We start from the raw sequence: 13,318 nt of genomic DNA, 5'->3' as shown, positions 1-13,318 counted from the left end.
TTTTCAGGGCATTGATATTACAAACAAGACCCTAAGAGCACAAACTTCTCTGTAAAACAAAGGTTCCAGCCATGAGAGAGGTTAAAAAGACACTGAGGGGATGGAGGGGTTATTATTTTGGGGTCTCCACTAACCTAGTGTGGGTACAGAGAGATGATCTCGACAGAAAGAGCAGGTTGTTTTGAACGTTTTGAAGGTGGCCCAATTGTCTTAGGACCACCACAGGCTCAGTTGTGAGCAAAAATATTTTGTATAAGAATGCCCACTAAAGCATTATGAGATGACCAAGTGCAGCAAACATAGTAGTATGTTGGCTAATGCTCAGAACAGCCCCTGAAGGACACCACAATAAAAATATAATTAGTAAAAAACATGGTGATGTAACCACATAATTAGCCACTAGAGGGCATAACCACACGAAAATAGAATGGCACAAAATAATGTAGTGCAACTATATATCTAGGCCCTAGAGAATGTAGAGCCTTACACATTTTCAGGCCTACTGCAAACCAAAAGCCCTTAAAACACAAACTACTCCAACCTGTAAAACAAATGTTCAAGCCATAGGAGAGCTTATAAAGGGATTGGATGGTGAAAGGGGTTATTGTTTTGGCGTCCCCACTAACCTAGTCTGGGGACTCAAAGACAGCCCAAACAGAAAGAGTGTGTCATGCCGAAAGCTTTGGTGGTGGTTTCATTGTCCTAGGACCACCACAGGTTGAGTTATGGGCAAAGATGTTGTGAAAAAGAATGCTTGCCAAGCATTATGGGGTGACTTTTCCAGAGTGCAGTGAATATTGTAGTATTGGCTCCCCTACTGTGTCAGGAGAGCCGTGTTGTGGATTTGTGTGTTTTTTTAGTAAAGCATTTATGAAACATAAGTGTTTCTGAGAAGGCTATGGTGCATGAAGGGGAGAGCCAAAAGAAATTAGTCTGATTAAGTAATAGTGTGAACAATATCACCAGTGTTCCACCAGCGCCCATGGAATTTGAGCTGTTCATGCTGTGAGCACTGTTAGGGCCATGACTGACATGGAGCGCGATGGGGAGAGACAAAATAAAAAAATTGTTCACCCTCACTGAAGTATATTGGCAATCGTGCAATTATCCATATAACAGAGTCAGTCTGCAAGGCGGTAACAAAACCGCACCAAGGTGGGACTAACATAAAGTAATACCAATGACATGAAGGGATTTTTGAAAGGCAAGGCCACAAACAAGTCAAAGTGATGTGCGTGAGGAGGGTGTGGTTAAAAGTCCACAATACTTACAATAAGCAAAGACGCATAGTGAGAAAGTATGACCTCTACTGAGGGGGAGGGGTCGAAAAACCACTTTATAAATAACTCCATTTGTTATATTTTACAGAGCACGTTTCATAATGTTTTAGTTGAAACATCATTTGTTTTTCAGGAATAATTGAAACATCATTTGATTGTTAAGAATATTTGCAGTGGAATTAACTCACTATTCAATGTATGTTCTGGGCTCTCCAAGGTAACTTGCAGGATAAGATTTTACTTAGATAGTGGCATAGCAACAGTCTTTTGCATATGAGGGCCATTGGGATATTGACATAAGAAAAGTTGATTTTCACAACCTAGGAGTTAATGTTGATATGTTCACACTATTTAGGAAAACTCTTGCAGCATGTCAAATCATGCACAATCCTTAGAAAGACTGTGTGTTTGATATAAAAAGTGATGATCAAATACTTTTGTGGGTAGGAGAAGGCCAACCATTGATTGAGAACATTAATTTATTAAGGTTGTCAAAAGGATAAGTAAATTGCAGTATTCTGCTATAATCAGATCTGTGATCTCAAGACTGTTTTACAGTCAACCTACAGTTGTGTAGAAGACAGGTGAGGAAGAATTGAGTAATACTAGTTAATGGTGGTCACAGCTGTTTCAATTTCAATCTACTTGTTGTTGAGCAAGTTGCTGCTCTTTTTCTTCTATTCTCATGATGTGAATGATAGAGGTGGTGTGTGGTCTGTTGGTAGCTTTTTCCATGTCATAATCCCATATTCTTATGGCTAGAGGGGTAGTGGTTCTGAATGTGTGAAGTTCATATTTTTCTAGGTGTGGAGCATTCATTTGTTTTGAAAGTGGAGCATGTGTGTTAGGACTGGAGTTGGGGATTGTCAATATTCTTGATGGAGAACAGGGAAAAGCAGGCATGTTAAATGTCAGTGGAAAGTGATCTCAGTTCCTTCAGAAGGGCTCACTAAGAAAAAACATATGCAAGTGTTCAGAGAAACTACACAATTCCTGCTTAATTCTTGGTTATAGAGTGTAATCACCTCAACCCTTTGTCGGGCACAGAGGGTCATCACTATAGGCAAAACATGAGAGAGGGCTAAGTGCTGGTTTCTCAGACTTATAAATGAGGCTGGGCTTGTCTGTAGAAAGAAACTGTTCAGGATCTGGGTTGTACCACTAATGTCCACTATGCTGCCAGTACCCACATTGTCCCCACATGTAAAACACACATAGGCATGTTGGTTTGCATACTTATCCTGTATGCAAAGCATAATACATCCATGCCAATCTTTCCAATGCCTCTCAAGTGTGTAACTGCAAAGCACTTTGGCAAACACTGTTGTCATCTCAGTAACAAAAAGAACCTCCCCAGTCGGTGAAGCAATATTGTTAGATGACTACAGACATTGCCTGTATCCAGCTTCTTCCAAGCTTTAATGCACAGTTGCCATGCTACGGCCCAGTCAGTATTCAAATGTCCACCTTCCTGGCAAAGGGCGGTTGCCATATCTGACCCCCCTGTCCCCTGAACCCATTGCCCCACAGCCAAACATACCTTCACTGGTAATAATTGCCAGTTGGTAATCAACAATTAAATTAATAGAAAATACTTGTCTGCAAAGCATGTTACATGGGTGTAGTGAAAAAATATATTGCAGTGCATCTTCGCAACAGCCATATTACTGTGCTGCTGCATCTACAGTTGCTTATTTGAACTGTTGAATAGACCTGCTGAAAATTACGTAAATTGACATGTGTGTCAGGCATAACATTGCCCTGGTCCACACCAAGTAATCTAACATTGCAGGAACGTTCATTAACAGATGGGGAGCTCTTGAGAACTGCATGAAATGAATCCTCATTCGTTATTTTTACCCGTGTACACTTTACTCCTACATATGTGCCCTCGTTAACCTACATGCATAAAAGCTGGGAAGGATCGAGTGTTTACAGTATACTTTGCACTGTGAAAAATATAAAGAAAAATTAAAAAAAATTAGGGTAAACATGAAGAGATAAATGTAGTGTATTCCAACATGCCGTTGATAAACCTAAAATACATGTCCTATGGCTACAAAGAAATGTTTGCTAACGTTTTCTATCTTGGCTGAATGGACTGGCTTCCAGACAGAATTATTCCAAAAAGTATACATTGTTGGAGCACCCACCAAAATGGATGTTCGCTAATTCCGCTTCATTTGCCAACCAAGCAATGCTTTTGCCTCGTGCTGCTGTAGTCTTTTCCATTTGAGCAGGCACAAGCACTCCGGACCATGTTGTAATCTCTATGTGGGCTTCTAACCACACCCATGTCACGACCATCACTTTCATTAGTTCATAGGCTTGCCTTATTAGAAATCGATTGATTCCATTTGTGAAAGTCATGCATACGTCATGCCTTTTCCGGTGTTTAGACCTCCTCAGGTGCACCAGTAAACTACTGAAAACATACGATGCTCCATGTTTTTAGCTGGTTTCTGGACTACTTTATCTTTTCATTTCCTGTGCAGCGCGATCTCGCTGGGCAGTAGTCATCACTTTCCATGACATCAACCCTGTTACATGGATATTTGCGCTTTTGCTGGTTACATGGATAATTACACTTGCACTTTTGCTGGCAACATGGATAATTGCACTTTTGACGATAAGTTTCACTGCGAGCGAACTTCTTTTTCCTTTTCTGTGTCTCCTTCATACTCATGGCAGACATCGGCTTGCATATGTGAAACTCTTTTACTTTTCATTATTAGTTTATGTGGCATGAAAAGTCCGATTAGGAGTTTACAACGCTAATAGCTCAAACGCAAGCAAACGCAAGACCCGTTGCATTGCAAATGCCTGTTTAAAACATGTTACTACTTTCTATGCTATCAAATCACCAGGGAGCTTCTTAGCTAATCATGTTTTTAGTTACAAAAATATATTTTCATGGCAATCCCAAATTAGGAGAAAATTATGGCAAAATAAATTCAACTCAAATCTAACACAGAGAAACACATTTGCCCAAAGGGCTGCAGCATTCATATTATGGTTTTTCAAATGGCAGGTAGGGATTTGAATTAGTTTTCAAATGGGCCAATTGACATGCAAAATGGTGCATTTTCTAATGGAATTAAGTCAGCAAAAATTAGAACTGTTAGTGATGCAAAATGCAGCCACCTGTTTGCTTACACTCTTCAGCACATCAAAGTACTATTGATTTAAGTCATTTAATGAGCCTCTTTTGAGAAAAACAGGAGAGGATCATAAGGGCCGAACCAGTGATCTGAAAAGTTTTAACTGAAATGGAATCTAATCAAGCTCAAAGTCAAGCATCATGATGCAGAAAACTTTACTTCTGTTAACCATTACATAAAGCCCCCTTGTACACAGTGGCCAGAAAGAAGAACTATGCTGCACCTACAACTTCTGTTCTCTACTGCCATAGAAAAGAAGTAATGTACAAGGGCCTATTTACAAAGGTGAACTTACACATGAGGAAAGCTACACAGTAAATGTACTCTTACAAATTGTAGTATGTTTACTACTTTTGGCTGTTCACAACTTAAGCATAAATGTACTGCCAAGTGTAGACTTACATGTCTTGATCCTCTGAAACAGGGGCTAGAACACATTTGCAAGTGTAAAATGACTACTAGTAAGTAGATAGAGTTCTACACTAATGGGGCCGAAATGTCACTATGGTAAAGTACAAAGAAAATTTTAAAAGTCTATTAAATGTTTTAGGAAAAATAGAAATTATATTTTTCTGTTAAATTTTAATGCAAACAAATTGTGTGTATTTATTTTAAATGTACAAGAAAACAAAAAAGACTGCAGCACTATTAATTGTGAATCAATATATTATATTAAACTATAAATATTTTTAGGAGTTTAGGGAGGGACCTGCACCCAGCCACAAAAAAAGTAAGACAATTGTTAAACATAAACTGCTCTTCTATATTTGCTAAAGCCAAAATGTCCTGAAACAATCATTAATGCACTCTAGCTCATAGCTGGAGTAAGTCCAGAACCACCCATGGCCCCTCATATTTGCAGCATCACAGCTTCCCATAGAAAATAATGGAGGTAGGGACTTATAAAACCTAGTAGGTAATAATGTTAAAAATTAATTTATTTATACCTTTAAAAAATATATATGCATTTGTTTTAATGTTAAAAAATATAACTTCGAAATACATATTACTGGCTTAAAAATATTGTAGTAGCCTTTTTCAATTAAAAAAGTTATAATTATTTTAACTAAATTAATTTCTATTAATCCTAAATATATATTTTACTAAGTTTAAGACCTAGTATATCTATATATAACCCTTTTACTTTAGGTGGCTGTTATTTTTTTTCAATACATCGTTAATAAAATGTATTTTAATATGCTTAAATTAATAACATTTTAAATTTAAAATTAGTTATCAGTGCTGTAGCCTGTTTTAAGTTCTATATTTATAATATGCATAAAAAAGGAGTTTACATTAACATCTAACTTACAAATATTTAAAATATTTTTGAAACATTCTCTAACTTGTCAAAATTTCCCTATATTTGCCTGGGTGATCTCTTCCCCATTTGCAGAGGTCTCCGCCAAGTGTGCAGAACGTCAAATGTTTTAGCCTGAAATGCATTGTACTTTTATGGCACTTGCCGAATAATGAATCTTTGACTGACTGACTGACAAATGTGGTTGTTGCATCACTCCTAGTAGTAACTTTACAGTTGTATTTGATGTTTCACTAACTTCACCCTCTGTTTAGGGGATGTGTACATGAACATCTAAGCTTCTGCGGTAACTTTACATTTGTTGATGACTAATAGCCTAAAATTGTAAAGTTATTCAAAATGTAGTCACATGTAAGTTTAGCTTTGTGAATAGGCCCCTAGCAATGTTGTTAGTGAAAAGCAATGTACTTACTCTTTTGTGGGTGGATGGGTGTCTGCCTCACTAAACCACTCCTTAATCTTCCCTAAACTACTCCTACATAGTAGTAGATATTCCTCATTTTCCAGCCACTCATTGTGGTCCCATCCTACATTGACTACAAAATAGTACGCTTACATATGTAAGCATCTCCCCATAGAACATATGGAACATATGGAAGAGGTGGAGATTTTCATCAGTGGGTGTGTGAATCGTGTTTTTGTAGAAAGTAAGTTGTACTACTGTATTGCTACTTTACATACTACAAAATGCAGCTTATGACTAAGATTAGCACTTTCTACCCTCTTTCTAGTGAGGCGAGAGAGGACCAAGTTATCATTTCCTCCAGAAAGAGGTACCATCTTGTAACACTCGTCCCATTAAGCATGCCAAGAGGGAACCTCTAGAGTTGAATCTGCAAATGCTCCCTACTCTTGTTACACCAAGGGAAGATGGAAGAACTTGTCTGTGTCTCCAGCCACCATTTCTAGAGACACAAACCATATGTGCACCTTTTATCTCCCTGCCATAGCCCTGCCAAGTTTCCCACGTTCACTGTAATGTGCTGCTCTAGTCCAGGATTTTTATTGGAATTCTGTGATTGTAATCTTGTTTAATCTTTTATAAAACATGACTTCAAGTCCCAGAATTCAAAGGGAAAAAACTGAACTGAGGTAGCACATCACACATGGACCTGGACAAATTGGAAGCTATGCTGCTTTGTGATTAGAGGAAACCATATCAACTTGGCTTGTTCCTCAACCATATGTACTCACAGAGAAGACAAACCAGCATCTCCCCTCTAACCACATAATTTCACAAACAATTACCACATGACAACTCCTGGTCTGATCTGCTATGGCCAGAAAAATGGAGCCACTCTGAATGTCGAGCACTCTGATTATTGAGGAATATTTGTTTCTCAGCCACCTGTTTTTAAAGTAAGTGTCTTATATCCCATGTCCAATGAAGGGAAAGAGGTTATCTACATATCCTAGCACTCATAAACCAGAGACATCAATAGATATGCCTCATTTTACTAGGAACATAAGAAGAAGAGAGATAAAATACACTGTCAGCGTTAGGCCTGAATCTATTCAGGAAGCAGCCTTCTGACCCTGAACGCTCGTGGCTACCCATGTCTGTAAAATCCTGCTAGCGACCAGAAATTGTGCTAGGGGATGTCAAATGTTGCTTGCCAGCCCGTATTCTGAAGACTCTTGTTCCCTGTTACGTTGACACCATACACAGTTGAAATCTTGTTTTTTATTGAGATTGCAGGTTTCATAAAACGGCCATCACAATAGTACAGTCTGCTCCTCCTGCTCTCCTTCAACCACCACTGTTGCCTGGTTGCAAGAATTACCTGTCATGTACACAAGAATCTATTAGGTACATCCATCACAGTTAAAGCCACACCACAGCATTCCCATGATCAGCACAGTGCTCGAATGGGGAAAAGAAGTCCGCCATGCAGCAGTTGACAAATTTTGGCAGGAATTCTGCATTACAAGGGTAGTGCAGAGTTGCCAAAATTCTCCAATTCCGCTTGTTGAGTTAAAATTCCACCCGGCCTAGTCAACATCCATTCACCTACCTTCACCACACCACCTCCCATCATCCTGGTCAGAGAGAGGATACACTTTCACTTCCTGTTACAATCCACCAAATTTTTAAGGCAAATTATGTATACCTCCAGCACTCTGTCGTTGCAGCTTTTAGCTCAATTTTTTTCTCCTTCCCTGGCATGAACTATGGATACTCGCTTTTATGATTACACATCTTCCTTGTTGATTTCTCATCTGTGCCAGGGCCTGATATCCCTAAACCTATCTCATTGGAGGTTGCTTTTGTGATATAGGTCACCAGCTAATAAAGTATCTTGACTTGGCCTGCCAACTTCACGATCTCCATTAAATTTTTATTGGCAATTTAAGACCATTCATCTGTTATTCATTCTGATTTACTAGCTGGATGTGACAATATATAATGCAGAAAGAACAATGAGAACCATGGCTAGGGACCCTCTGCTGTCTTTGTAAACCTGGCAAGCCTACAGTACTTCAAAATCTCTATTTAGTTTTTGTTATCATATTAACACTATTCATCTGTTATTCATTCAGATTTGCTAGCTGGATGCAACATTATAGAAATTATGCAGAATGAATACCAAGATCTATGGCTAGAGATGCCTTGCTGTCTCTGCACACCTGACAAGCATACCTTTAGTGATGATTTTGATTCTGTTGAAATATTTGTAGAAAAAACTGCTAAATTAACATCAACAAAAGAAGATTATCATTCTTGCTATTGTTAAGGGATATTCAATCTTTTGGCCTACCTGTAATGGTTCAGGACAAACTTTCCCTGACTGTGACTTGCGGCCTCTTAGGAGTATAGGGAATTAGTGAGAGACCTATTTGAAGGGACCATCATCCTGCTGAATGCGAGAACAAATATGGGCAGAGATATGTTGATGATATAACATGCCAAGGATCTGCATTATACAAGACCCCTTTGTATCCTGTTTTTATTATTGCGATGGAGCAGAACCAATAAAACTGCGTAGCTTCTCTGGAATTATTTTTAATATAAAAGTGGGGTGCCAGTTCAACTGGGTGTCCAACATACACCAAAAGAATAACACAGGCTCTTAATCGGGTCCAGGTGGAGCCAATCAATCTCACTAATCACAGGAAATGTGATGAGTAGAGGGTTAGTGATAATGCATGCCACCTTGATGGGTAATGACCTTTGTCCTTTTTAAAAAAATCCCTGCTTGTCACATAGATAACACCCTCTTTGCACCTGTATTTGGGTTAGTGGCCATATCTTGTTTTATTACTAAGGACTATGAAAAAGCTGCAGCCGACATTGTAGAGAAAGAATGGAAAAATGGAGACAGAGCATATAGGAGTTCTTGCTACCAAAATGCAGAACGAGGCTTGCAGCATAACAGGTTTATTGCCTTCCTGCTCAGAGCGACTGCTCTCAGGCAAATCCGTGCATAGAAAACACTTCATATTTCAGACCTGCCAACTCACAGAATGTCACATAATATCAGCTCCTTTCACACGGTTACCTGGTGGGGAGCCAATATCACACGGTGGCAGCCAAGGTGCCTTGAAACACCTGCAGAGAGTGTTTCAAACTCACATGTCTGGATGTTGAGCACACCTGATATCCGTCGTGGATTTGCAGTATCCCCAGGACACCAGCAGCAGCCTTTGAGCCCTCGTTTGGGTGTATGTGTGCTTTGTTTTGGGGGGTTGGGGGTTGTGTGGGTCAGGGACAGTGGTCTGCACAAAGCCTCACCCCTTCTCAATGGCCACTCACCCTCAAAAGCACTTTCATCACTGCGGAGACAATAGGCTCAAGGCAATGTCCCCTCCCAGGCTCTGCCCACTCCTTGTCCTTTCCCCCTTGCACAGTGAAATTTAGTTTGAGGTTTTGCAGGTCTGATTTATTCTTCAGTTGATAGATTTCTTATTGATGTAGAAAATTATGCTTAGGGAATTAAAACGATAAAAAACAGCCATGCTTACAATTATTTTGCTTTCTGTTTGTTAACATTTTTCTATGTTTGATTGATGTTAATGATGAGCAATATTTTCTGTCATGTTCTGTATACATGAGATCTGAATGATAGAGTTGTAAATCAGAAACCAAAAGTAGCCTGTGCACCTATGCGTAAAGGCCCATCAGGCCCTGCTTTTATAGCCCTAGCAAATTCTGATAGGGAACTACTACTCACTAGGGTGTTCTATGTCACAGTTAGCACATAACAGAATTGGTAAGAATAACCTTATCCATTTCACCTTCATTTGTTCACCCTATGGCTACCTATGAAGGGGCTTGGTTTGGCGATTTATGACTGTGTCACTAAATCATTGAGGTGCCAGCTCTTGTGTTTTACTTTTTTTAATTAAATGTAGGCAGTACTTAATTTGTTTAAAAAAAATGTCATTGCCCAAAGTTTTTCTCAGAAGCCCGCAGTCAGCACTGAGTAATGTATGGGTTGCCAAATATGAATACTGCATGGTTTAGAATCAACCTCATGCCTCTTTCTTCCTCTTCCATACAGTCCCTGCCCCCTTATTTTACCTTTACAGGTTCTTGTTCTTCTCTGCTTTCTCCCTTTGTAACTATATAACAATCTTTCTCTTCCCCCTCCTTTCTTCCTTTTGTATTTTTCTTTCTCTTCTTCTTGGTCTGATGAGGAAAAAAGTGCAGAAACCACTGGTTCAAATTAAGCACTTACTTTGACTGACGTTCAACCTATAAAAATATAGTATAAAATGTGTTTGTATTATTACCTTGCATAGAAAGCAAAGGAAACCAAAAATGAGTGATGAAAATAGAGTCAAACTGTCAATCATTTAAACTTTTCACATCTAAAAAGGCGTTTCAATTTAATGTGATCTGCATGAATGCAATCTCCTGTAGAAAACTAAACGCTCCTTAATGTCAAGGATTGTGGTTATTACATGAGTACGGTTTTCACCCTCCTCAACCAATAACCCAATTTCTTACAGGTGAGGTATGAACTTTCATGATCCTCACATGTAAGTTACTGCATCCTTCCTGTCTATGAGAGTGTCACCATTTTAGATATCAATTTGAGAATTCTTAAACTTTTCTGATTAATAATTTATGTACTGCTTTTTTCAAGTTTCAAACTTTTTTTCTCATATGAGAAACTCGATGAAACAGTTCTTGAAACAATTATAAAAATTCTTCGTGTTTACGATAACCAATAATTTTTTCCCACGTTTGAGTGTGTGAAAAATACTATTGTGGGCTACTGCGTTGCATTGCAACACTGCCATATGACAAATCACACAAGGTTTTGGATAAACGTCACACTGATGTTATTGCCTTAGTACATTGGATAAGGGTAAGGGTCATAGCTATTTTTGCGCCTGAAACAAATAATTGTTGTTTTTTGTGTTTTGAATGGCGGATCTTCCTCTGGATTTAGCATTCTTTTTTTCCGATATCTTGGATTCCCTGCTACCACCCAACACTACATCATTACATGTTCTAGATTATTTGGCGGTGAATTATATACAAATACTAACTTGGCAATATTGGAAAAAAGAAGAAACCATTCTTAGACTCTTGGGGAGGCTGAGCAGTAGTATAGGTAGCAGCGCCCTGGAGATGAGTACTGAGGTAAAGGCTATTTATAATAGGACAGCACTGATACAAGTGTTTGGAGAGCATGTAAAAGCAGTTCTTTATTTTGAGAGGACTAGGAATGTGGCCTGGTTTACACTACTCGATCATACATTTCAAGCTCTGGGATTTGATAAAAGCGTGAACCAATCTCTACCAGAGCTTTGAGTTGATGTGTATCAAACAGTTGAATAGAAGTGATATTTTAAAAACTTACTCAGTAGAAAATGGTTGCTTGTCAGTGGAACTTTAAAGGTATGAGCTGATTTTGCTGCAAATGCAGTAGTAATTCTTGTCGAGTCTATTACATTTCTTAGCCCAATTATTTCGCCGGAATGAAAAAATGATAATGGAGACGATGGGCATAAAACATTCATTCGGTGTGGAACATTTAACATTAGCAGAACAAATGTTGGTTTCTCGAAATAATCAGACTAAAATGTGATAATTGCTGATTTGGCTACATAGGAGTTATCATCAGACTTTATGTGGGGCGACACAATCATGTGAACGAAGGATGCAATGGATTGTGAAAATGTGACAATCTGGTCCAATCTCAAAATGAATTTGAATACAATGAACAGTGACGTAATTAGATTATTAACATTGGACATAATTAAAAAGTGTTGCTCATTATCCTCGTGTATGATAATATTTTTACTATGTCTAATCAGTATGAACTTGCCTTCATTCTAAAGCTGTGGCTCAATTTACTGTTGTACTATGGGGCGGACGAATGTGGGACAGACCAAAATGCGTAACCTGTATGTTTTAGGTCGTGGTATTGGCACAAAATGAAATATAAATAACTCCTCTTAATTGCTGTTTTTGGAGTGCTTATCTAATGTATGCGGTGATATCCATAACCACAACTGTAATAATATTACAGGCTGATCCACAGTGAGACTGACCAGTGCTGGCTCAGTTGAGGAATTAATCCATGATATATCATGGATTAATTCCTCAACTGAGTGTGTATATATATATATATATAAAAAAAGAAGTTGTCCTCATGTGAAAGCGCACTCCCAACAGGTTATATAAACGGGAAGAAAAAGCAAAGCCAGCAACTCACAGTGAATTCTTTAAGCAGTTTCATTATTCCAGGCCTTAAATTATAAAATCATCTCTGGACACATGTTTCAAGGTCAATCCTTTCTTCAGCAGAGAAAAATATAAAAGTATTTCACCCTCGTAGGTGCAGCCAGTGCTGTAGGTGTTCCAGGCATCTCTTTCTTACTGAAAAGACCGGCATGGCTTCAGCTTGTCTAATTACAGGCACCTGATTAGTCTCTTTAAATACTAGTCCACCCCAGTGGGCCTCTCAAGTGAGCAGTGCATGCTGGTTGTGGTGGTCCTGCAATTTTTTAATTTTGCCCCAAGTGGGTTGCTGGAGCCAAACGAAATAATGACCCAAAGTGCAAAACCTTTGTAGGCGAATCCAAAGTAAAATTGACAGATTTGCTGTGAATAACCCAACCTGATTGCTCTCATGTGACAATCCATTTTTAGTTACACAGACCTGCTTTGATGTGCAGTGGTGCTGCCTTCCCGGCTGGACAGGCCGGTTAATTATCAAAAACGAAGTTGTCCTCATGTGAAAGCGCACTCCCAACAGGTTATATAAACGGGAAGAAAATATATATATCTACACTCACTGAAAAACCAAAGGTTACAGGGACTTTATAGTTATGCTAGCATTTTAAACATAAAAAAACATAGAAATTCACATATTAGAGTTATCTCGAGTAACTATAACTCATGCCCTAACATAAGTATAACTCGTGCTTCCGCAATGCACAGTTTTTTTGTCAAAAAGTTTACTGCAAATGTTACAGTGATATTATCAACTATGTTATCAAAGGTGTCATGAGTGCCATAGTTTTTGGGGTAATTATCAGTGCATGGCGTGGACGTGAGTTATAGTTACCTTAGGGCACGAGTTATAGTTAACAGGTGA

The 13,318-nt window shown here is 38.6% G+C and overlaps 1 protein-coding gene across 2 annotated transcripts in view; it reads left to right on the top strand.

Moving 5' to 3' along the window:
• PRIMA1 (proline rich membrane anchor 1) overlaps positions 1–13,318 on the top strand; it is a 558,838-nt gene that overhangs the window by 346,807 nt on the left and 198,713 nt on the right. The window lies entirely within an intron of this gene.

Source organism: Pleurodeles waltl, chromosome 9 (genome assembly GCF_031143425.1).
Source record: "Pleurodeles waltl isolate 20211129_DDA chromosome 9, aPleWal1.hap1.20221129, whole genome shotgun sequence".
NCBI classification, from domain to species: domain Eukaryota; kingdom Metazoa; phylum Chordata; class Amphibia; order Caudata; family Salamandridae; genus Pleurodeles; species Pleurodeles waltl.
The sequence above is the reverse complement of the archived record's forward strand: the minus strand, read 5'-3'. Positions and strand labels throughout refer to the sequence as shown.